Source organism: Desmodus rotundus, chromosome 5 (genome assembly GCF_022682495.2).
Source record: "Desmodus rotundus isolate HL8 chromosome 5, HLdesRot8A.1, whole genome shotgun sequence".
Lineage (NCBI taxonomy): Eukaryota > Metazoa > Chordata > Mammalia > Chiroptera > Phyllostomidae > Desmodus > Desmodus rotundus.
The window spans coordinates 56,539,651-56,567,072 of NC_071391.1; the positions used below are offsets into that span (position 1 = coordinate 56,539,651).

The 27,422-nt window shown below is 40.0% G+C and overlaps 1 protein-coding gene and 1 pseudogene across 3 annotated transcripts in view; both read right to left on the minus strand.

The window, feature by feature from the left end:
* DLG2 (discs large MAGUK scaffold protein 2) overlaps positions 1-27,422 on the minus strand; it is a 1,324,826-nt gene that overhangs the window by 1,173,468 nt on the left and 123,936 nt on the right. The gene's annotated exons all lie outside the window — the stretch shown is intronic.
* LOC112316027 (large ribosomal subunit protein eL15-like) lies at positions 23,108-23,724 on the minus strand (annotated as a pseudogene).

Here is a 27,422-nt window from a genome sequence, read left to right on the forward strand (position 1 = left end):
ACCATGCAAGACAGCGCTAGACAAATTCATTGTTATAGAGGAAGTAAAAGCAGCCAAAGACAAAAATTAGGCACATCTATAGAGCCTATGACAGATTATAAATAAATAGAACTTTAGGGGAAAAAACAATTTTCATGGAATTATTAGAAATGAGATGACTCTGCTTAAAATTGGGGCAGGTCTATGTGAAGAGCTGTTTCTCTTCTGTTGTCTGAATTTCTGACTGCTGGCCTATGATACTGTAGCATCTGACAACTCTCCTCATGTTTTTCAGTGATTAATCCCCAAATCTGCATGGTTGTTTAATCTGTTGTTTTAAACAATTTGATACCCCTTTTGCATGGAAGTACCCCTTTTTAGGTGTGCAGTCTTATGACTTTCCATAAACTTTTAAAGTGATGTAATCACTGCTATAACTGATCAAGATACAGAACGTTAACTCATTCTCAAAGTTACTCTCTTATCTCTCTGAGCTCTATCCCCTGTGCCAACATCCAGACCTTGGCAACCACCGATGTGATTTCTGCCCCTGAAGTTTTTCCTTTTCCTTAATGTCACAGGAATGCAGTCACATCACGTGTGGTCTTCAGGTCTGCCTCCTCTCCGTCCGTAAAGTGCACTTGAAACCCACCCGCACTGCCCTGTGCACCCACAGCCACTCACTGACGGTGCAGAGAAGCGTTCCGTCGTGTGGGTGCAGCGCCGCTTCCTATTACTTAGCTGACCGATATTTGGGTGGTTTCCGGTTTCTGATGATTATGAATAAAACTACTTAAAATATCTGCATACAAATGTTTGTATGAAGATACAGGTTTCATTTCTTTGGATAAATGCTTCAGAATGTACGTGCTGTGTTATACGGCAAGTTTATGTTTAATTTTATGAAAAACTGCCAGACTTTTTCAGAGGGACTATACCAGTTGTTGGTCCGAAGGTTGTGGGTTATTGGTAAGCTGTCTAATGTTGTCAGAGTGACAATACCATGTTTTGGTCCTATCAACAATGTGTATGCATTTTGATTATCTCACATCCTCATCAACATTTTATATGGTCATTCATTATTACTGGCTTTTGAGTCGTTCTAATAGGCATGTGGTTGCATTTTCTGTGGTTTTAATTTTCTTTTACACTTTACCCCAAAATATTTCAAATTTTTAAGATGTTTGTCTATAGTTTCTATGACTGAATTTAGTACTAAGCAATATCACTTGCAAAAATTGTGAGTGGATTTAGTAAGTGTCTTCTTTCAGGTATATACACCGCAGCTCCCTCCTGAATGATCCAATTTTGTGCTCAGCTTCACGAATGCCATTATCGTTTTTGCCCACTAGATGGCAACGGCTCAACTGTTTGGAACTGCTATCCAGCCACAGAGGAAATTGTGTAAAAGGATGAAGTCAAGCTATGAATTGTGAAGTACTTTACTCCGTGATTGTAAAATAAATTATAAAAAGACAACACTTCATTGACTGCCAAGTTAGAGCTCATCATAACCTAATGTGTGTGCTTTCTAAATCATTTCAATCTAAGTTTGGAACTACCAAATGTGGATAGAACACAGCATGTAAAAATACAAAACAAGGTGTCTTTTGAACATAAATCAGTGAAATGTTGTAAGCAAATCCCTTGTAGCAGACATCATTCAGAACCTTGAACTAATTTTAAACAGCACGTACTTTTCAAGAATATCTTTTGAAATTCATGTTTATAAGTTTTAACATACCATCCTGACACGTTTTCTAGAATAGCTGTAGGTAAACTGAGAAGTTAGAGGACATTCTTTTGCATGATTGGTGCTGTTATTTTAACACATAGAGGACCCTTCTCTGTGCTCATTTCATTCAATAATGAAATGTGTTCTAAGTTCCTCTCATATCCCAAGTTTTGTGTTAGGAATACTAAGAGGAAAAAGACCTAATCTGTGATGATGATGATGACGACGATGATGATAGGAATTGTTCTTGAAGTACCAGGAGTTATTCTAAGGCATTTATAAACATCATTCTACTTGACCCTTCTTGTCATAGGCTTATGGGATATTAGTGTTCCTGGCTTACAGATATGAAGACTGAGGCCCTGTGCCAACTTGGGTAACTACAGTTGAGAGAGAAATAATTTCAAAAGATATTTAGGTTAAGAGTGTGTTGGATATGTCACTTGAGAGTCAGTCTCTGCAGCCATGTGGCATGGAGGTAAAGCAGATATTTTTATACTCTCTGTATTGAGTAACATTCAGCAGCCGAGAGCTTTCAAGCCAACCCTTGAAAGCTCTCGGTCACCAAATTCTATGGTGACCACCGGAGCACAGATGGCAGAAGGGAGAGGCTAGGCCCTCAGCTGGATGGAGGAAAGACCAAAGATGCAAGGGACATCCCAGAAATACCAGTGATAGTCCAGACAGGGCTGCATCATCAAGCTCTATCCATGGCAAAAGAAGGTACTGGGAATGTCACAAGCCACATTCCTTAGTTGTGGGTACCAGCATGATTCCTAGAAACCAGACACGGAGTACTCCTGTGGGCATCTGCAAAGCCTCAGAGACCACAGACACTCATGATGTCCTGTTGCTCACTCACATTACCGTGAGAACTTGTACTTTCCCCGACCTTCAGACACCATCCTCAAGATGATAGAGAGGAGAAGATAAAAGCTTTTGAGAGGAGAGAAATATGACTTGACTTAATATTTATCCCAAATGCCATTGTTTAAATACACCAGCTTACACATTTAAGTTCTTAACCTTTTGGCAGTCAAAGATGACTTTGAGGATCAGTTGAAAGTTACAGACGCTCACTCTCAATAACTCCCCCATGCCTCCATCCCCGACACACATACAGGGTTTAGATAATAAACGAGACACAGTCATCAACTCTGAGAACACATGAATCCCAGGTTAAGAAATCCTAGTGGTGGAAATGGCACTAGACTTAAGTTTTGATTTAGCCATGTGTCAGCCATGTGACCTTGGGTGAATAAACTCTTCTCTCTGAATGTCAGGTTCCTTGTTGTGTTTGTTGAATGACTAATAAATGAATAGATGGGATAGAAATGACTACATAACTTTTAAATTGTATCTTCTATGTAATCATTTACACAAAGTTCTATAATATATGAATCTACCTATAGTCCTATGTGGTCCTCCATAGTTATTTTGTATCTGCCATCAACAGCTTCTAATTGTCCCCATAAGAGATCCCCCCTTTTTCTCCATCCCACAGACATCAGCATCCCTCTGGGGCAGTCCTCATGCTCACATATGAAGACCTGTAGTAGCGTTCTGTTACTTTGCTGCTTCAACCCTTCTCCTCATGAGTGAAACACACTATTCTCAACCCACTGCTTCTTCCTACAATTCTCCTGCTTAAAACTCTACTAAGGCTCTCAATTGCTTAAGAGAGCTAAAGCTTGATGATCAACATCTTTTCTTTAAATCAATTGGTCTTCCCTTGCTTAATCAATCTTACTTCCTCATCTCCAGTCAGCTAAATCTTATCACTTAGAGGAAGATATCGTAGGAGAAAAAATAGTGATGCTTGGAATGCTTAGCTCAGCCACTTACTAGCTATTTTCATCTTGGGCAAAGCACTTATTCTGTCAGGGCCTGAATTTTTTCAACTCTTCTTTTTCTTTTTTATTGAATTTATTGGGGGTGATCTGGGTTAATAAAATTATATAGTTTTCAGGGGGTGATTTGGGTTAATAAAATATATAGTTTCAAAATTATATATTGTATTGTATGTTTACCACCCCAAGTCAAATATCCTTCCATCAATACTTATCCCCCCATTCTTAATTCTTAAACAAAGTAGCTGGGCTAGAAACTGTCAAGATTTTTTCCAGATCTGATATTCTATGATCTATGACACTGCGCCCCTTCCATGCTGTACTCGCTCCACTGTGAATCTTCGTTCCCACAGTGCCTCCTTTTGCCGGAAGAAACATCTTCTGTTCTCCAAGGTTCAACTTGGGCGCTCGCCATCAATGAAATCTCCCCAGTTCCCGAGCCTTTGAGAAGAGCTTCATTCTCTGAGTTCTCATGGCATCTAAATGCCATGCTAATCAATAAGAGGATTTTGCAATGATATCCAATGATATAATACTTTAGCTTTAATAGGTTTTCACACATTATTTCACTAGATGTTCTCAAAAACCTGATAAAGTAATTACTATTCCTATTCAAACACAGAGAAGCTAAGTGACCAGCTTAAAACTCCTGAGCTCTAAAGCAAATGACCTAAGGTCAGAATTTAAATCTAATTTCTATTTTAAAATTTTATCTCCAGCCCTGGCCAGGTTGGCTCAGTTAGTTGGACATTGTCACACAAACTGAAAGGTCATGGGTTCAATTTCCAGTCAGGACACAGGCCTAGGCTGCGCGTTTTGTTTCCGGGTGGGGTGTGCATGAGAAGGAAACCAATAGATGTGTCTCTCTCACACTGATGTTTCTCTTCCTTTCTTTGTTCCTCCCTTCCCCTCTGTCCAAAATCAATAAGCATGTCCTTAGGTGAGGATAAAAAGAATTTCCTCCATACATATTCAGCATGTCAAGTAATGATCTGTATGTTTCACATGTACAATGTGATTTAATCCAATAAACATAATCAAGTCCCCACTTTGTACAATCTGTTAGGCACAAGCTGTGGCTAAAGGGGGTGGAGACCAAGTGAAGTTTCCTGCCATAGACTCAAAATCCTTCTGTATCCTGGTACAAACTAAATACCATAGAGTATAGGGAACAAGAACACAGACCATGAGTTAAATACCTATGTTCTCTTTCCTTTTCCTCTTTTTTCTTCTTCCTTTTTTCCTTCATCCCTCCCTCCCTCTCTCCTTCCCTCCCTCCCTTTCTCTTTCTCTCTTTGATAAGAATACTTTTTTAAATATTAAAAGAGAGAATAATTATATACCTCCATATACATCCTGAGCCCACTGCAATGGTGATCATCTCATAGCCAATTGTGTTTTATCAATATTCATAACCACTCCCTCAGATTATTTTGAAGCAAAATCAGTCATTGCTTTACTTTATCTGTAAACATTTTGGTAAGAAAATCCCGGTATAGGACTCTTTCTTTTTAACATAACTCTATACCAACACAAATTCCTTAATATCATTAAATAACTATTCAAGATTCAAATTTTCCTGTTTTTTTTTAAGCTTGTTCAAATCGGAATTCAAAACAAGTCCATACATGGGTTGCATGTCTCTTGAGTCTCTAAATCGGCAGAATCTCTCCCTCCGCCCTTTGTCCCCCTCTCTGCAAAATTTATTTGTTGAAAAACAGATTGTTTATCCTGTAGAGCCTTCTACAGTCTGGATTTTCTTGATTGTATTGTCTTATGCTGTGTCCCTTGCATCATCTATGAAGTGGAAGTTAGATCTCGAGGCTCGGCCACACTCAAGCTCTATATTTTGGGCAAAACCACTTCAACAGTAGCGAGGTGTATTTCCATCAGAAGTCACATCATGACTGACTTTCATGGTGCTGCGGCCATTGACAAATATTTTCTAGATCTACTTATTTAAAATAATTATAGTCTATCATTCTTTCCTAATGTATTAGTCAGGATACGGCTATAAAAGACATTTCCTTTCAACTATTTCTTACCTTATATTTCAGTTTGTGTAGAACCAACAGGATAAGTGTTTGATTCTTTCCCTTTAATCATGAGTTTTTAAAATAATGAATAGATTCCTTAGCATCCTGCAAAGCTGATAATGAAGTGATTTTTAAATAGTATCATTCTGGAATTATCGATTTAAACATTGTTGTGTTTTAAGTCATTACATTATTATCCTTATCATTGTTCAATTGCCTTATTTCAGCCCATGGAAGCCTCGTCAGTGGGCCTCTGACCCCATTTAACGTGACACTACATTTCTTGATAGATAGATTACTTGCCTTCTGATATAGGATATTCCAGGTTCATGTTAGTATTCTGTACCAGAACTAGAATTAGCTTTTTGTTTTTCTTAAAAATCATTTTTTAAAGAAGCCCTGGCTCCTTTTTCTGGAAAATGATATTTAGAAACCACATTGGAGGCAATAGGATTGTTCATAGCTACTCAGCTGTCATTGCTTCTAGCCCTTTTGAAAAAACAGAACTAGGAAGTATTCTTTTCTTAAAGATAAAATACATCATGACTCCCTCTAAATATACAATTCAAATTTTACTTAACCTTATCAATCTGGGTTATAACCTGGTTTCTTATCCCAACTCTGCCAGTTACCTGGGGAACAGTGATATAATTTATAGCTACTCTAAACACTGAATTCTGTACCTGAAAAAATGAGATTAATAAAATCAGCCTTACACAGAACATGCAAAAAAATATTTTGGGTTTCTCCCAACCACATAGAAAATACTGTACATACCACATATTTGTGGCATATATGGAGCTCACCTTATAAATCAAAAATGGAACACTCCATAAGTTACCAACTAAATACAGGTAGAAAGTTCTAGAAATTACGGGATGATTGGTGATTTTACCACAACCTCCTAAGGTAGAGCACTGAGCTCCCTTATTCTGTTCTGTCTTCCTTCTAGTCACAGAAACACTGTCTCCCCAAATAAAACATCTACTCCATTTTCAGGCCTTCTTCATGCAGGATCTGAATGATGCCCCATGGAGCCACAGACAATCCCCTCTGAAGCGTTCCTCCCCTTGGGCTGGCTCAACCAAATATTTCCACTGTAGCAGCAATAAAGCAGAGCTGCAAAAAAGAAAAAAAAAAATCCTCAAACTAACCCCGCAACCGGAGAGTTAACCAGCATTATAAATCTCTCTGGGACACCACCCTCCTAGGCTCTGAGAGATAGGCCAAGCTCTCCTCTTTGTTCAGACGTTCCCTTAATTAGGGCTCGGGCTGGGGAAAAGTCTCTGAAGTAAGTCTTGGCACTGCTCCAGCTTTTTAAGAATAATGGTTTTGGTGGGGAAGAAATGTTTTTAAAATCCAGATTTCTTAACTAGGAACCAAAACCAATCTAATTAGAGTGGCTGAGCACTGGGATATTTATTCACTAATGATGCTCAAGGAACCAACACAGAAGTGATTTTTGCTCTGGGTGACATCAAGCTACCTTGAATGCAGCCCACACTCACTTACGCCCAGAAGCATAGCCATGCCCACTGCAGAGACCAACTCCCTGCAACCCTCTTTGCTGAGTTCTCCTTTGGGGTACGGGGGTTCTTTCACTTCCCACTGCTTCTGCATTCACCTCCACTATTCTGTTTTCCTCTCCTCACTCCCTTGCCTGGAGTGCTTCAGTTTCCATTGTTTGATTTTTTTTGAACTGGTGACCTACTCTAGCCAAGTTCAATTACTTGTTCTATACCTCAGAACCTTTGCACGTGCTGTTCCTTCTGCATAAAAGACCTCCTTTTCTCTAAAAAAAAAAGTCTTCCTTATAAATTCTCATAACTTTTCTACTAAGTTTTCCTAAACCTCTCTCTCTACTCCATCCCTACTCATGAGGAAGAAATGCTCATTCCTTCTGTTCCAACTCTTTACCTAATACATACCCCTACCCCCTCGGTATGGCGATTATGCACCTATATGTATGTTTTCTCTATAATAGTCTGAGCTTCATGGATAAGGAAATTGTATTATAAACTTGCACACATGCTATTTATATAATGTTGTTAACCAATGTTACCCCAATAAATTTAATTAAAAAAAGAAAATGTGCTAATTTTTTTCTTCTGTTCCCATTCCTATCTTAGTTCTTGGCTCATCTTAGGGTTTTCATGAATATTTGAGGGCTTCTTGCTAGTGAGAGACATATTACAGAGCATCCAGTAAACAGAGCAGAGGTACATTCAACGTTCTGTGGGAATATAAAAAGGGAGAAACAATATCCGAGACACAAGGCACGGCTGACTAACTTCTAGATCTCAGGCTAGTTGGCAAAGCAGCAAAACAAAAGAGGCTACAGATAAGTGGGATCTTCCTCTGTTATAATTCTCACTTTCTCTGCTGAGAGATTCAGGAAGAAAACACCATTGCATCCAATACACAATCTATGACCAGCATCCGGCACATTACTTGAAACATAATGGTGGCCAAAAACTGTTTACTGGTGCAGCCTCTGTGGAAAGCACTATGGAGATAGCTCAAAAAATTAAAAATGGATCTGCCTTTCAACTTAGCTATCCCACTTCTGGGAATATATCTGAAGGAACCCAAAACACTAATTTGAAAGAACATAAGCACCCCTATGTTCATTGCAGTGTTATTTGCAACCACCAAGATACGGAAGCAGCCCAAGTGTCCATCAGTAAATGAGTGGGTAAAACAACTATGGGACATTTATACAATGGGATACTACTCATTCACAAAAAAGAAAATTTTACCCTTTGCAACAGTGTGGATGGACCTAGGGAACATTATACTAAGTGAAATAAGCCAGTCAGAGAAAGGCAAATACCACATGATTTCATCATGTGTGGAATCTAATGAACAAACTGAACTAACAAGGAAAATGGGGACTGACTCATGGATGGAGAGCAGATGACAGCTAAGGGGCAGGGGTGATGAGGAGGTAGAGGGACTGAGTGAAAAGTTAAAAGGACTCATGGACGTGGACACCAGTGTGGTGGCTGTGGGGGTAGGAGGTGGGTATAAGGGGACTAAATGGCAATGGAAAAAATACAGCAAATATTACATTAAAGAAACTACTTATTGAGTAAATGTATGTAACAAGTAAGCTGTGTACCGCTTTCAGAACTGTTTCCGTCAACATGAAAATAAACATACTGGCAGTAACCAGAAGGGTGGAGGGAGGGGTATACAGGGGAAAGAAGGGGAAGGGTCAAGGAACATGTACATGGACAAAGACAATGGGGGTGGGGTGGGGATAGAATGTGGGAGGTGCGTGGTGGGTAGGGTGGGGGAGAGTAGTGGAGGGTAAATGGGGACAACTATAACTGAACAACAAAAAAAACCGACAGAGATATCTCTGTCACTGTGACCCAATAATACCAGGTGGGGTCATAACCTACATGCAAATGACCCTTAGTTATTCTCCAAACTCACTCTCATTATCCTCTAATGCATTTTTCTCTTTTGTTTGTATTCTATTAGTGTGCCATTATACAATTAGTTATAATGTTTTATCACACATATAAAATGTTTCTCTCCACTGTATGTGTATATGTATATTCACAGTAAGTATAAATTTATACGTGTTACAGTTATGACATGATTATGTGCCTCTCTATCACCCTTACTTCTGTGGAAGTTCCATCAGAAGGGAAAGACTGTCATTGTTTCTCTCAAAATTTTTGCTCTCCAATCATCAGGCAGAGTCACAGAGGTACCATGGTTCCATAATCAAATGGGTTGAACCAAAGGAACATATCAAAGTCCTCAGATGGGAGCCATCTGGGTTTTCTCCACTGAGACCCTTCCCCAGCCCTGCTACTGACAGATGTTACAGTGACTCGGGGCAGCTCCAACTTGCTCGCTGGGAAGAGGATCAAAGATCATGCTGTCAAATGGAGTTTTCTTAGTTTTCTAAACACAAAATAAACTCGGCTCCAAGGGTCCTCTACAGAATCACCCAGAAGATTATGCACAAGAGTGAAACAAAGATACACATGTAAAAAAAATAATCTTGGTACAACACTTTGCAAATCAACTCCCTAGGCCCTTATTTCGGAACTCTCCTGTAAGGTGCAGGCCCAGAAAGCATGGTGGTTGCTGGACAGGGATGTTCTGATAGTCACTTGTTTTTCCTGGAGTTTCTAACAAGACCACTAACAAATACTCACCCTTTGGATTCACCCAATCCCCAGGCTGTCCTACGGTGCCTGTGGTGATCTTTCTCCACCCAAAGGTATACAAAACACTCAAAGACCTCCATTGAGTTCCATCTACTGTTCTTCAAAGATTATTAAAGAGCATCAGGGCAAGGGATTGAGAAAGCCTTCACCGTAAAGGGATTTTACGGTGAGGCTTTATTTTCAAACTCCTATCAATGCCTCAGATCCAGAGGAAAAATATTTTAGACTTTCTTCTACTATATGAAACTGTACCACAAAATGGTTAAATCCTAAGGTTTCCAGGAAACATTCAAGTGATAGTTTTTTTTTTTTTTCCTAACCAGGTTTCTCGCTTCTCTGTCCTGTACCCATCCAGTAACAATGATAAATAATATCTCCAAAACATGGTTTAACTGAACCTCGGATAATAATACTGCTTTCCATTTACATTGTGTTTTATAAAAAGCTCTTTCACACATTTAGTCTAAATCACAAAATACCTCTGTAGGATAAATCGGGCATAAAACAGAGAGCCAATTAACACCATACCACCTAGTCTGACGAGTTAAATGTATTACTGTTGCCAGAGAAACAGGTTTTACACTATGTTCGGGGGAGACTAGGCAGTTTTACAAAACCGTACATACAAACTTGAACAAGAGACTAAGAATCAGTCAGTCCATAGCAGCATAAAAAATAGCTATAGTTATTTTAGAAGAGAAACACAGCTGGTTCAACAATTTCTCTTTCTCACCACTATTTATGTATATTCACTGCAAATATAGATTTATAGGTATGTGTATTCATTTTAGTTTTAAAATACACAGAAAATTTTAAAGACGGTGTTTCAAAATGAAATATTCAGAGCCCCTGAAATTACACAATAAATTAGCTAGTTATACAACTTAAGTCTGTCCAGCTAGAAATTACTTGTTGCAATTAAAAGGATTTAAAGTATAATTTAATAAAATATTACTCCATACTTGACGACTGTTAAAGTGACAAATGAGACAGGACAAAGATGTTGAGGCTAAAATGGATGAACAAGGCCACATGGCTGGCAAGTAAGTGGAGGGCCTCGGTCTAGAACTCATCTCTTCTGATTCACAGGCTAACATTCCACCCCTTCTGATGTGATATAATACACTATTAGAATAGGTGTTCAAAACACACTTTTTTTTTTTTTGCCCTGGCTGGTGTAGCTCAGTGGAGTGAGCACAGGCCTGCGAAGCAAAGGATCATGGGCTTGATTCCCAGTCAGGGCACATGCCTGGGTTACGGGCTGGGTTCCCCAGTGAGGGGCGCACAAGAGGCAACCACACATTGATGTTTGCCTCCCTCTCTTTCTCCTTCCCTTCCTGTCTGTCTAAAAATAAATAAATAAAATCTTTTTAAAAAAATACACTTTCTGAACTATTTGTTTAATTTATGGATTCCATCACTTTTCCCCAGCTGATATGACTGTACCAAGTCAAGAAGGAAGTTACATTTTACAAATAGATTTTAACAATTTTATGCACAGAACATTTTAAAAGGTTTTTTTTATAACATACAAAAATATTCTAACTGTGTTGAGGTCTAAAAATGCCATGTTTAGAGGTAAGAGAAAACTCATCAGTACCAGGAAAGTCCCTGTTGGTCACACATGACTTCCCAGGAATATTATTGCCACCACACGGGGGTGTAGTGCTCTTAAAATGCACTTTGCAGAAATTCTGAGCAGCTCAGAAGAGCAAGCTCGGGGTGGAGTAGGGAGAGCTGAATTTCACTGGCAAAAACAAAGCACTCTGTCTCTTTTGCATTAAGCACAAGACCCTGGGATAAGAGTGAAATCCTAATTCATCCTCAGAGTGTCTCCGATACAAAATTATCTTTGTGATAATAATATGCCTACATGGTTCCATCTCGCAAAATACTTTCCCACCACCTGCGCGTCGCCTGGGGCGGGGCAGCAATTCCACTGAAGTGGCCCTATGGGTACGTGCCATGCTACCTTCCCCACTCCCGGAAGGTGCTCAGAAAAAGACTTAATTAAGCAATAGTTGCTTTTGTTGTTGGAATTACTGTAAGATAATTGACCATGACGGGGGCTATGTCCCCAGGCTGGAGGCAAATCTTGGAAGCCAAGGTCAATTATCTCACATTAATGCCCACAGTGAGAAATGCTATTATGATCATCATAAGACACAACTATAGAATACTTAAAGTCTTAAATGGCCAAACCTTTTAACTATATCACAGTGATTACAGATCCAATATAGTGTAATTAAAACAAAAAACACCACATTGGACAGCCATAATGATCAGAAAGTGTCCTAATTGCGGATGAATTTGGTAATGAGATCGCACTAAAAGAATTCCCCACGCAGTTTATTACATCTGCACACACAGATTTTCTGCTTCTGTACCCATAGAGGACACACTTCTAAAAACATGGCCAGTGCGAACAATTACTTCTTCAGTTTATGTTTGTCACTTTAGGTGCATCATTAACTCTTTCCATAACTAAGATTTGGGGATGAAGGTGCATACTGTAATTTTAGTGGAAAAAGCATAAGCTTTGGAATCAGGCAGATTGAAGTTTGAATCATAGGAATCCCAGGGTTACTAACGCTGGCTATGCAACGTAACTGCACAATGGCCTATGGGGTCCACAAGAGAAATAAAAGGTAATTCAGATGGCATTCTGAAGATAATTTAGGAAGGGAGGTATGGGCAGGGTTAAGGGAATAAACAAGGAATAATGAGGCACTCAGGTCTCAAAAGCAGGAGCAAGAAGGCTTTATACTACCTCCAGGACTTAGGGCAAGGGCAGAAATAGAGAAGTTGAGTGTGCTGAGAGCTGGAGCCTTTGCAGCAATGTTCGTTGATGGGCAAGAACTACGATTATGGGTGAACAACTACAACTGCACATCCTAGTCCTTTTCTTCTCTGGCCTTCTGATCTCCGGCAAGGACTGCTGTTTGTACAAATCTAACCAGAAAAAAAGCCAGTAAGGAAGCCAGAGGTGGGACAGGAAACAGTGGAGACAAGAGCAGATAATTGTTCTGGGTAGGAAGGATGCACACAGAGAAAAGTAGCTTACTCTCCAAGTCTTTCTGTCCTTATTTATAAACAAAGAATTGAATGAACCCTTGTCCAATAAAATTATTGTGAAGATTTAGTAAAATATACCTGAGGTGCATAATGCAGTGCGCATCCCATAGCAGATGCTCAATAAATAGGAGCTCCTCGTTGTGAAGGTGAGTGCATATTCTCCATTAAAATTCAGCTACCATGCAACAAGGTTGCCCCTCGAGAAGTTATCTTGTTTCTTTTTCACAGAAAGCTGTTTTGGTTTTTTCTTTATAAAATAGGGAGACCATGAACAGAGAGATAAAAGTACTAATTCTATGAGTCATATGCTTACTTTAGCTTTGATGCAAGGGCTATGTATCAGTTAGTTATATATTTCTAACCAGCACAATCCTGCCCAGAGAGCAAGCACATCAGCAGGCAATGATCTAAACTCCGGGTTCCAAGCATTTTGTACCTTACACTCCACCATCAACCTATGACACATCTGAAATGAAACAATGACTCCAACAGAATGCAGAAGTTTCTTTTTAAAACTTTTTAAAGTTCTTTTTAAAAGAACTTTTGCCTTCAGTCTTCATATTTAAAGTTATTTATAAGTATCCAATGCACTGAAGTTTGGTAGAGGGCTGTCACTCTCGTAGAGCATCCATGTGGCACAGGTCTCCCCCAAGCACCTACAGTAGGCCCCACCACCTCAGGCACTCTCGGCCACGGGTTTTCTTGTCTTAAGGCATGTTTCTGTCCGAAGTCTTGTTTGCTGAGTTTTTTGCTTATATACCGGGTTGGCCAAAAAGTTTATTTAGTTTTTCCCATAAAATAAGAGATACATTTTTCATGTTCACCAAAACTTTATTTGAAGATTTTGAGTATGTTGGCTATCTCTCTTATGGTAGAACATTGATTTTTCTCAATTAATGTCTCAATTTAATCACTATCAACTTCAACTGGTCTACCTGACTGTGGAGCATCATCCAGCAAGAAATCTCCAGCGTGAAACCTCACAAACCACTTTTGACACGTTCGATCAGTCACAGCACTTTTTCCATACACTGCACAAGTTTGTTTTTGAATTTCTGTTGTGTTTCTACCTTTCTTGAAATAATAAAGCATAATATGCCAAAAATGTTGTGTAATTTCTTCCATCTTCAATATTAAAATGGCTACACAAAAACTCATCAATTTTGATTTTTTTTTAATGTACACTAATATGACAGCTGGCACAACACAATCTAACAAAACTGGTTTTGAATGAAGTTAAAGGCAACTAAATGCTACTAGGGCCACCTTATGGAAAAAGCCAAATGAACTTGTGGCCAACCCAACATTATTTGTCTCTTCCACAAGAGCATGGGCCTCGCTATCTTCTCCTTTATGTCTAGTGCTACCAGGAGCAGAGCCCGATAGTAAATACCAAATAAGCCCACATATACACAGAAAAGCACGCACACGAAAGTAGTGATTGCATGACGTACTCAAACCACTGAAACAGGCACTCAATAATGCTACTCAAGTAGCATTATTGTTGTCTTTGTTATTATCGCTACTATTAAGAGCAATGATAAAATGGTGTGCACAGGATAAATATTATGATGAGGGCAGATATGACTACTTTCCAATGACTGAGTCTTTGCCATACATGCATTTGCTGTTAGTCTTCGTACTCAGCCTGTGCCTACTGCAAACTTTATGTTTACAGTGACATTGCCAGCCAGGTTTTGTAGCTTAGAAGCATCTGTCTCAAATAGTAGTGGTAATAATGTTTCAGATCCCAGGAAAATGCCACTTGTCAAGTGCCAAGTGATACACAAATAATAAAAGGGAAACCTACATACTTCTGCTTCTGGGAAGATGACGTAGAGACACTTTTCCCAATTCCTCCTATGAATTACAACTAGAAACCCGGGGCATTATATATAGAGAACAACACAAGAAGACCTTAAAAGGTGGAGAAAGCAGACCAGCTAGAAACCTAGGAACTGAGGGACAACATGATGGTGAGTTCCCTGGTTTTCTTCTTCATATACTTCAGAGTTAGAGCTGAAGAAACAGGAAACCCACAAATGTTAACAAAAAACCCTAAAGCCTGCCCCTTCTAACCAAATGGGCAAGGAAAGGAGCAGCCTAGAAAGACAGAAAAGTTTTAAGTTATAACCGCTTTCCTCCTGCCCAGCACCACACAAAAACTACCGCCCCAACCACGCACACCAGGGAAGGCCAGGTGGGGAGCCGCAACCACCACACTCGTGAGCCTCTGATAAGGTTCCCCAATTCCCCTTCTCCGACGGTGTCACAATGGCCCAGCAGGGATCTGCAACTTTCATGCACACTGGGCAGTAAGAAAGCCACCTCCATGAGCAGCGGTGTCATTAGAGGACACTTGGGGAGCTTGGATCTGACCCCTACCTGGCAGAGGCCTGGCACCCCTCCCTCACCCCAGTGGGGTGGTAGCAGAGGAGGCCTGATGGAAAGTGAAGGCGGTCACCATAGTCCTGCTACAATAAGGGCACGCCCTCTCCTCGCCTCCATCCACCATGGTGTCAGCAGAGGCCGTGGACAGAACACTAGCAGGAGAGGGGCCAGGCAGGCACCAATGGAAGCCCACTGGAGAGCCGGAACTACCCCCAGTGCTCAGCAGTAACGAGGAGCCCTGCTTCCCTGGTGTCCACAGAGACTGAGTGGGAAGCCTAGCTTTTTGGCCCCGCTTGGCAGTAATGAGGCAGCACTTGTGCCTTCCTTTCTGCTGCTGTAAAATGTAATGGATTTAATAGAAAATCACTCATCACACCAAGAATCAAGAAGATCTAAAGCTAAAGGATAAAACACAATTAATAGATGCAACACCAAGATCACACACATGTTAAAATAATCCTACAAAGATGTTAAAGCAGCCATTTCAAAAGTGTTTCAATAAGCAGTCATAAACATATCTGCAACAAATGGGAAAACAGGAATTCTCAGCAAAGAAATAAAAAGTCTCAGTAACAACAACACGTAAAAGATAGAAGAAGATTCAAATTGAAATTTTTTCTATTGAAATAAAAATCTTAATGGATGGGCTCAATAAGGGAACAAAAAGGATAGAGGGAAAAGTACCAGTGAGCTGGAAGATAAAACAGTATAAATTACTGTTTTAGAATACAGAATAAATTATTTTACAGAAATAATTTATTTATCACAGAATAATTTAAAAATTATTACAGAATAAATTAACTACCACGCCCACCCCAAAATGAAAAGAGCCTCCGGGACTCTGTGGGATGATAACAAAACATCTCACATTTGTGTCATCACAGTCCCAGAAGGACAGGAGAAATAGAGCGGACCTGGAAAAGCACTCAACGAAATAATGGCTGAAAATGCCCCACATTCGGCAAACACACACAGGTACAGCTCAAGATGCTGAGCAAAACCCAAACAGGATGAACGAAAAAAAAAATCTACACCAAGATACCTCATAGTAGATCTTATGAAAACTGAAGACAGAGAAGAAATTTGGGAAGGCGGCAAGAAGAAAAGGCCATGTTAGCTACAGGGGGAAATCTATCTGAATGACAGTAGATTTTTTTGTTAAAACCCTTCTGGAGGCCATAAGGAAGCAACACAACACTTTTCAAGGGCTGAAAGAAAAGATCCATCAATTCAGAATACCACTCCCAGTGGAAATTCTTCAGGAACTAAGGGAAAATGAAGACTTTCTCTGATAAAGGGAAACTAAGAGAATTTGTTACCAGATTTACCTTTAAAAAAATAGCTCTTTAAACAGAGGAAAAGATAAAATAGTAAACAATATCATGAAAGAAGAAATAACATGGTAAGAAAAGTATGTGTGAATACCATAGACCTTCCCTCTTCTCTTGAGTTTTCTAAATTATGTTTGTAGATAAAAACAAAATTATGTTTCTGATGTGGTTCTAAATAAATGTAGGGAAGTGTAAAGGAACATAATTGGAAGTAAGATTTTTTTTACACTTCACTGGAACTAGAAAAAGGATGAGATCAAAGCAGAATGAGAGAAATAATAAAGATAAGAACAGAAATCAATGAAACTCAATAAATGAAATCAATGAAACAAAGGGCCGGTTATTTGAAAAAATTAATAAAACCGACAAACATTTAACAAAATCAACCTAATAAAAGAGAGAAGGTATACATCACTAATATAAAAAATAAAATAGGACTTATCACTACAGATCGTGCAGACCTCTCAAAAGCATAATAAATCAATATTACACACAGCTCTACAAATATAAATTTGACAGCTTAGGAGAATGGTCCAATCCCTCACAAAACATAAACTGCTACCACAACCAACGTAATATGAAATAGATACTTTTAATAGGGTTACAACTATCCAGGGAATTAAGTTTATAAACCCATAAAATACCAACAAAGAATTCTCCATGTCTTGATGATTATATTGGAAACTTCAACAAAATATTCAAAAGGAATTAAGACCAAGTCTATATAATCTCTTACAGAAAATGGAAGAGGCGTGGATACTTCCTAACTCATTTCTTACAGCACTCAAATACTTCAGACAAAGACACTACAAAAGAGAAAACTACTGAGAAATATCCCTCATGGATACAGACCCAAAAAGTCCTTTTAAAATATCAGGAAATAAAATTTAGTAATAGGTACTGCAATGACATGCAGACACCAATACTAAAAATGCAATACCATTCATAACTGCCCACCCCAAAATGTCATACTTAAGTATAAATTTACTAAAACATGTACAGGAGCTGTATGCTCCAAACTACAAAACATTAAACATACTATGTTCATTAAAATAAAAGACTTACACAGTAAAATATTAATTCTCTCTAAATTTATATACAGATTTAGTACAATTCCTATTAAATTTCCAAAAAGAATTTTGGTATTCATGAATAAGATTACTCCAAAATTTACATGAAGAGATAATACTGATAACAGAATAATTTTGGAAAATAATAAAGTGGGAAAAATCATCTAACTGATTTTAATACTTACTATTTAACTACAATAATTAAATAATATGGAATTCAAGGAAAGATGAACACATAGATAAATGGAAGAGACAAAATGTGCCTAACTGATTTTTGGCTAATAAAAAAGTGATCCTTTTCAAGAAATGATGCTGGAGTAATTTAACATCCAGAGGCAAAAAAAAAAAAAATCACCTAAAAACCTCAATCTAAATCTCATTATACAAAAATTAAAATAGACTGTGAAACTAAATGTAAAACTTTAAAAACTATAAAGTTCCAGAAAAAAAATCATAGAAGAAAACCCTTAGTGTCTATGGCTAGGCAAACAATTTTTAGACTGAAAGCAAAACTACAATCCATTGAAGAAGAAAACTGATAAACTGTATTTAATCAAAATAAAAAAGACTGTTTGACAAAAGACCATATTAAGAAGATGGAAAGACAAGCCACAGAATGAGAAAAATATTTGAAAAGTACATATCCAACCAAAGATTAATATCTAGAATATATAAGAAACTCTCAAAATTTAACAATAAAAAAATCCATTTAGACAGTAGGCAAAAGATATGAGGAGATACTTGGCCAAGGAGGACATACAGGTTGCAAAATAACCACATGAAGAGATGTTAGTATCATTAGGCATTAAGGAAATGCAAATTAAAACCACAGTGAAATGTCACTACACACCACAGGCTGAAAGTAAAGACCGGTGAAACGCCAAATGTGCATCAGGGTGTGGAAAGACTGGATCACTCACCTGGCTGTTGGGGGTGAGACACGGTACAGCCACCGTGGAAACACTTTGGCAATTTCTTATAAAACTAAACGTGTAACTACCATTCAACCTAACAGTTGCTCTGTCATGTATTTTTCTAGAAAAATAAAAACTTATGTTCAAGTCATTTTATTCATGATAACCAAATATGAAACAAGCCAGATAGTCTTTCAGTGGTTAAACACACTGCTGTATGTCCACACTATGAAATACTACTCAGCAATGAAAAGGAACAGACTATCAATACACATACCACAACGACTTGGATAAAGCTCCAGAGTAGTATGCTGAGTTAAAAAAGAAAATCTTAAAAGGTATGGATAATTTCATTATATTTTTACATTTTTTCATTATATTTTTATATTTTAAATGTTAATATATTTCACATTTTTAAAGGACAAAATCCTAGAAATGGAGAAGAGATCAGTAGCTGCCAGGGTTAGGGAGGGATCGGGGGCAGGGAAGTAGGTGTGGCTATGAAAATGCAACTTGTGGTATCCCTGTGTGATGCGAGTGGTGTGTCTCCTGACTGTAACGATGTCTGCATTGTGGTTGTGACATTGTACAACAGTTCCATTAAGACATTACCATTGGGGGAAACAGGGTAAATGGGATATCTCTGTACTACTTCTTATAACCGTATGTGAACCTACAATCATGTCAAAGTAAGTTTATCAAAGTAACAAACAAAGAAGAGCTCCTTACTTGTCATCCTTTAATTTTAACTTCTCTCTGCCTCACTCCCAGTACCTCTGTGTTGCAGCTGTTATACTGCCGGCTGACAGGTAAGGTGTGTATGTGTGTGTGTAAGAATGAAAAAGGGAAGAGCGAGTGGATGGCCCCATTGAGGCTGATGGCTCCACGTAGCCACAGGAGAGTTAGGAAGAGCGTGGTGAGGATTTCATGTGAGTGTTGGTGCATTCTGCCTTCCACATAGAAAGACAGACAGCCCTTGGGACACAGGACGCTAGGGAAGGAGAGCAGCTATCATTTTATTAAGTCAATCTATATCCCTCTATGAAAAAAATAACATGAGTATGAGGATATAAACAAAAAATACAATTAGGTCATTTATGGAGTTTCCTATCCTTTTATGAGGAATATGGAGGATAAAAAAAATAAAGAGACAAATAGGAGAGATTTTGAATAATATTTCTTTCCTACAACTGGATGCTTATCATTCATTCATTCATTGATTTCATTCAGTTATTCATTCAAAAACATGTGTCACATGCCTACTCTCTGATAGGAACTATGCCAAGCCAAGCAGACGTAAAATGTAAACAAGACACAGATCCCTCCTTTTAAGGCTCTCAGACACTAATAAGAGAGACAACTTTTTTTGAACTGTCAATTTTAGAACAATGTAGACAGTTTATAATTGAGCTATGAAAAGAGTATCATGGGAAAATAGAGCAGAGAACCTAGCCTGGCTGGGGACAAGGGTACCAGGGGAGGTTCCTGGAGAAGATGACACCTGAACTGATCCTGTTTTTGTTTCCACGGTTGCCCCTATACACCACACATCAGTCACTACTCCAGGTTAGGACAGACACAAAAGCACTGCAGACATAAAAGATAGAAACAGTGATCCAGGGAAGTAGGAGTACCTCAAATAAATACTTATTAAATTAAATTGAATTAAATAGTGATATACCAAAACAAGTTTAATTAAATCCTTCTCGCACTATGAAAAAGAGGCTTAGGACTTGGGGCTCCAGGTGAATGAAATGTAACTATAAAATAATGAGACCGATTCCAATTCATAAGCTCACAAACACAGTGTCACACCTTTAGTCGCTTACTCTGTGGACTGATGCTGGAAATCAGACAGGAGTTGACAACTTACGATGTAAAAGCAGAGACTAATAGTTAATGCTTTTGTGTGCACAATAAAATAAAAAAGCCTGATCGCTTAGCCCCCTAAGCACAGATTGCACTGTTCGCTAACATGCTCAATTAGCTATGCAAATCCTGAGCCATGTTATGCCTCTCCACCATATGTGTGTGACTAGTTACCATAGCAGTCAGCCTGAGTGCATATTTTCCATAGCAACCTAGGAATCTTTACTGTACAGAGACCTCAGTGAGACGGAATTGAAAGCAATTTCACAAGCAATATGAAATATAAATGTTGGCATCACCCCCTGAATCTTTCTTTAAAACGACATCACTTATCATGGACTTTTAAATGCCACAGCCTCTGGGCGGTTCTCTTTTAGACTATCCCAGCAACTCTTTCCTGTCAGAAATGTGAAACTGTTGGAGAACAGATAACATTCGTGGTCTGGAGGCATAAAGGGGAGTTTTTCTCCAGGCTCGTTCTAGAGTGTGGGTGAGCGCGCCTGTCTACAGGGCAGAATTACAACAAGGAGTTAAGGAGGCTGAGAGGTGCTCTCTGAATGCGATCTGCAAATTGAAGTGCCACATGGTGGTGCATGTGTATCTGGCATTTTCATTGGCTCACTGTGTTGTTGCAACTTCCTGCCTTGAACTACAAGGCTGGCACCAAACTGAGCTAGCATTTTCCCTTGTCTTGGTGATCTTTTGAGAGCAGTTACCCAGCCAGCTATATTAATCTCATCTTTGATACTTAACTAGGAAGACTGTTTATCCTTAAAAGGCCTCTGCATCCCTACATGTATACATATACGGTGGGAATGTATCTATGAGAAACAGGATCCCAGATGCTTCATTCATTTATTTTAGGCTTATCAATATACAAAATTAAACATATGCACACCAAAATTAGGCCTGAACAGTGGTCCCAGAACTGAGCTAAATTTATTTGAGGGTAATATTACCAGTGGCTATCATTATTGAAGCACTTATGGGCCAGGCAGTGCGACAATACTTTCCATCCATTATAAGGAATCTTCACCGCAACCTGTGAGAAAGGGCAGACCAGCTGCATGTCATAGATGAGGAAACTGAGGCACCGAGAAGATGATAACCACCCCCTGCCAAAGCAACTTGGCCAGAAAATAATAATAGTAAGATCAAAAGCCAGTTTTGTCTACTCTAAGAACCAAACTCATTCTACTGTTTCCTGCAATACAGGGGGAAAAGTGACAGAGAAGAGAGCTAAGGCTCAGAAAAAGGATCAGTGTGGCACCCAGAGCCACATCCCCAGATTAAATGGGAACACCTGACAAGAAAACCAGGTAGCATGAAAGCCAATGAGACACGCACAGGCTGCTCTGAGAGTGATGGAATTGGTCTTTGGGGGGATGGTGTCCTCATTTCAGCACTGGCTCCATCCATGGTTCTCCTGAATTCTTTACACGTCATATATTTAAATCCTTGTGGAAAAAAGCATATTTTCTCTAATTCTGATCACAAACCTAACAGAAAACACTTGCTATTACTTAGGTTTTCAGTATCCCCATGTTATTGCCCCTGCCCCCACACCACACACAGCCCTCCCACTGAAAAGGGACTAAACTTTCCTTGTCCTCTATCATCTGAACATGCAGGGTGTGGCCCGTCTCAGAGCCAGATGCTATAACAGAAGGAAAAGAAAGTGTATTTTACTTATTTCTTCATTATTTGCCTTCACAGACAACCCCTAAGGAAAAATAGCCTGCTGGGTCCCTAAAATATTACTATGATAAAGCCACACCTTAAAATCCCACAGCTCTGCATCTTATATTTGCTTTTCATATTTCAAGACTCCTCTCAAAGAATGTCTGGGTAGAAGGGAAGCACTCTCACTTGTTGTGGCCATCCACGTGGGTCAGTTACAGCGTGCGCCCAGGAGTCTCTGTGCCGGCGCCTCCGTTGGGCAGCCAATGGACAGACTGGCAGAACTGGTGTGCCCTACAGGAAGTCACCATGAGGACCTCCAATTCCTCCTTTTAAATGTGAACTGACCATGGGGTAGATGGTAATCTAGGCTTTCCTGCTCTGGGTCGCTCGTTTACAGACACCCATAGCCACTAGAGTGATCAATCCAAGACAAAACTCTCACGCTGTGTCTGTCCGTGCTTATGCCCATCAGGGGCTCCCCGCTGTCTTTGTGGTAAGATCTAAACTCCCTGACATGACACTTCAGGCCCTCCCTGATCCAGCCCTTCTGTCCTCTCCAGCCTCAATTGCCACCACTCTCTCCATTTCCTTCTTGCTCTGAAATATGGAATTACTCACAATTCCCTCTACATATTATACTGCTTCTCATGTCTGAACATCTGCTCATATTTGCCCCTCTGCTTAGAAGGACCTACTTCCCTATCCCACCCCTACCCGCTGCATTTGTCTGGCCAACTTCATTCGCTGGTTACAATCACCACCCTCTCCAGGCTAAATTAGACACCCTTTCTCTGTGCTTCAAAATGCTTTTGCATTGCTATTCACCACACTTACACCATTGTGTTATGATTATAACAGTACTGAAAGATGTTAGTTCCATAGGAAAGTCTCTTGTAATAAAAGATCTGTTTGTCTCTATTTTTATTTATTTTTTGACTGCCCTAAATTGTTTATTAGGTAAGAATTTTACAAACATTACTTATATTAGCGGTAATGGTGGAGCTGGAGAGTATTGCACCTTTTCCAAGCTGCACGTCAAGAACCACCAATAGTAGGGTGGAACTTGTGGCCCTTTCAAAGGCCATGGCTCTTGCGGCCCACAGATGTCTGCTCCTGCATCTCCCCATGCTTTTGGACCAGTTTGGTGATCCATTCAGTGTCAGGATTCCTTCTGATGGCCCTATGGAATGGATCAATGAGGATAACCTCAAAGAATTTGTACGTGGAATCTTCACCAACCCAGTAAGAATTCAGGACTCTCAGAGCCCCACAGTGGCACCCAGCTCATTCCTCGGCAACAGGCTGAAGGCTTCAGGCAAGCTTTGGCTGGTTAACACCATGATGGACAGGCCTGCCATAGGTTGCACCCTCAGGAACAGGGTGTTTGCAGCCACCATGGCGCACATGAATCCAAATATATGACATAGCCTTGCTTGGCCTTGTTTCCCAGCCTGCATGCTGTATCAGGCCTGGTGGGGTAGGGAGCCCCTGTGGGGCACAGAGAGCTGGCGGCACTGCCAGCAGCGCATCCTGAGAAGGAAGCACATCACATCGGACTGCTTCTTCCTCCATAGCTCCTGGATGTACTTCTAAGTGCCCATCTTGGCTTACCTGACGGCTGTGGGCAGATGGAAAGGAATAGAGTTTCTCCCTATTTGTGTTTTTTAAAGATATGCTTTGATAAGGCCATTTCCTATGTAAATGACTGGCCTGACAGGGCTGCTTCCGGGGAGAGGAGCAGAGAAGGGGGTGCATGCAGGAGAAGAAAACAGAGAAGGCGTTGGATGGGGTAGAGAAGCATGAGGAAACCAGCACCAGCGGCAGAGGTGGCAAGGAAGCCAGACAGATGGTACAAAAATCCTATGATCTGCAATGTGTGACCACCTTATGTCTATCCAGTTCATCAGAAAAGTTCTCCAACTCTCAAACTGTAGGAAATAAAGTGGGGCAGGGGGGTGGCAGTAAACTGGGGAAAAGGTTTTGCTTTGTATCTGCACTGACTGGGAGAGAAGAGGACAGCACCTGTGTAGGCACAGAAGCACCAGGGCACTGGAAACAGGAAGAAATAGAAAGTAAGTTACAGAAACGTGCAGAAAGTGTGAGAAGAGTTTTGGACTGTTGCAGGCAGTGGAACTGTGGTGCAGTCTAAGTTTGACAACGTCTCTAAGGGGAAGAAGGTCTCAGCAATACCTGGCTTACCTAATTATATGCACTGTTTCTACTGCCCTAGGAAGCCCTTACCTGCTGCACTACCAAGGCTGTCCCAGTCCCCTGGCATACTGCAGATGTTCAAGAAGCATTAGGTAAATCATTATTATTAATACTTATATATGAATTGCTGATCTGAAGTTACTTTACAAGAATTGCATCTTGAGATCCTTTCCTGCACCCTAGACGTACTCTGTTCGTTAAGAAGAACATGAATTGTAAATTAAGAGTCTAAGCAAAACTAAATTAAGAAGGTCAATTTGCAGAAAATTTCATTCAAGGGTTTCCAAAGCCATATATAAATGAGTCTTGGATTATCTGCCCCACTGCTCGCATCTATTAGCCAGGAGGAATGTAGAGAATGAATTTTGATGGGATGCCTCTCACACGTGGGGAGATTTGGAGCTGTTAAACATAGCTCACCATCCCAGAGTGGGGACTCAAGCCAGCTCCCTCTGTCACCTTGAGATGCAAATGCATCCATAGCATTTGTCTTGTATCAGGCCCTGATGTAGCAATGTTCCCAATAGGGATAACACTGGTATTGCCTGTTACACTTTCATTTTGCCACAAGCAGCTTTCAATTTGTCCTGCCAAGTGGCACCTGCCTGGGGTAAACACAAGTGGATGAGCTAACACATCTCAACACAGTCATACTCTCTGAATGGTGGAGTGACACCGTGGGGATCACCAGCTCATTTTGGAGAACAAATAAACACCTTTGTGAGCTGCCCTGCACACACTCTGGCACCTGGAGCAAAGGGAACTGGATCTGATAGTAGCTGAGTTAGGTTTATTAAAGGTGCAAACCGAGCAGGGCTGCCTCACTTTATCATTCCCAGCTCCATTCACCCGAAAACTAAACCGGCCACTGAAAACCCCTGGAGGACAAATTGTTAAATGCCTTCACCTGAGATCAAACTAAACCAAGAATGCTGGTAACTGTGGTCAGAGCTGGGATCCACACCCCCCGTATCCCACCACCATACATACTTTTTTCCCTAAGGACCTTTGAAATCTACTGAATTTCCTTCTGCCTTTCCACGTGGCCTCAGTTTTCTCATTTGCAAAGTAGTCAAAGTATTTTTTATTCATAGAATGGTTAAAAATAAAAATGGCAACTGCTAAATTTTGAGCATGTATTGGGTGCCAGAGTCTTGCCAGGCGGCTTCTGTACAGGATCTTTAATTCACACAACAGCCTTGCAAGAAAAAAGCTATTCTTATGCCCAGCTTACCAAGAAGGAAACTGAGGTCAGCGAAGAGAGATGTCTGCTTCAAGATCACACAGTTACTACATGGTCATGCCGGAACTGGGGTAGAAATCTGAGATGCTCAACCACTGCAGCCAAACTGCCTCAGAAGTACAGAAAGTACCATTCATGAACGCTCTTTGTACACTGTAAATCAAAGGTGTAGATATAATGAAAAAGAGGGCTTTTTAGACTTCAATGGCTTGTATACAACTATCATAGCCATTCTGCTATTATATGGCCTTTTCCAAGCTTCCTGAGATTCAGCTACTGCATCTGTAAAATAGGCATGCCATTACCTACTTCCTCTTACGTTCTGCTCCCCAGAAGAACTGGTGCTAAGAGCACATTAGATAATGGATGTGAAAGTGATTTGGAAACTGCAAAGCACCATGCAAACATGTGCTGCTTTAATTGAGGCAAAAATATCATAAATTAGGGCACTCAGGGCAATTTAGCTCTTGAGAGTGGACAGGCTGCCTCAGACTGGTATCTACCCTACTGCCTACTTTGTGGAGGAAACTGTTTCAGTTGAATTATTTGAGTGCCCCAAAGCAATGTGCTTTTCTCAGGGAGCTGCCTTTTTAATATCAGTGCTAGTTATTGATCTTGCAAAGCAAAAGCTCTTCCCCCACTCCCTAGGATGATGGAGAGCCATGCTGCCTGCTCACTGAGAACCACGGTTTTGGGAGAGGCAGCCCCTATAGGTTTGGAGTAGAGTCCCGTTCCATTTCTTTTTCCAGGAAGAGGTGTGTATGTGCCCAGCATAAAAGCTAACTAATGACAGACATCCCTAAGCTTGTTTCTCAGATTTGGGAAGCTGTTTGAGGGGAAAGAGCCACCAAAAAAAAAAAAAATCCCCTGGACTCTATCCAATAAAATCTGAATCTTGAGTTGGCCAAGATGACCTCTGCAATAGTCAGCCCACCTCTCTGCCACAGCCACCTGAGGTCATCTGTGGCTTAGGAGTGTGGGAGAGAGCGACTAGTACCAGCTTCGTCTGGTCTCAGGTTAATAGCTATTAAGTGTTTTCCATGGGATTAGCTAGTGTTAAGTATAGTGGTGCTTTCAACCAGTAATGGATTAGGACCATTACTCTGGCAATAAGACAGTCTCACCTTGAATGCCAGAGGAAATCATCTTCTGCTCAGATGGGAGGAATTTGCCTTGAACAAGACATTTATGAAAACAGAGGTAAGGAAAAAGGGTGGGTGCTATTGCAGGTAACTCTGTAGGCAATTAAATGGGCTGTAAAACAGATAATCTGTTGAGAATATGTTTTCTTCTCTTTTAAAACAATCATAACAATAAGAGTATGTACTAATATTAATATTAAACTAATAAATTCCCAGTGCCTCCCTCAATCCTGAGCACCAGTACATGCCAAATAAATGCTTGATACATGAATAAATCCTTCTAATAATCTCAACTGGTCTCTCAAGGACCTTGAGCTCTGAAACATTTTGATGAATAAACTGTGTGATGATACTTCCCCATGAGTCGGGAGAATGTAAAACTACCACATGGAGGACAGTGACTGACAGGTATTCTGCCTTTAACACATTCTGTCTCTGTTATTCATTGAAGTAATACTCTGCTTCCCCTGCGCCTAGTATAATGCCCAGCACCTACATACCCATCACAGGTTCATTGTTTGGAAATTGATGTCCCCTATGTAAAGCTAGGGGAGATTTTAAGAAATCAAAACCCTCAATGAACTTTTTCCTCCTGTTTCCCATCATTTTTCTACTTATTTCTGAACCTCAGGCATGTCACATTAACATATTAATATTCATTTTTTCACCAAAATATCAACAAATATGCACTATATTAGGTACA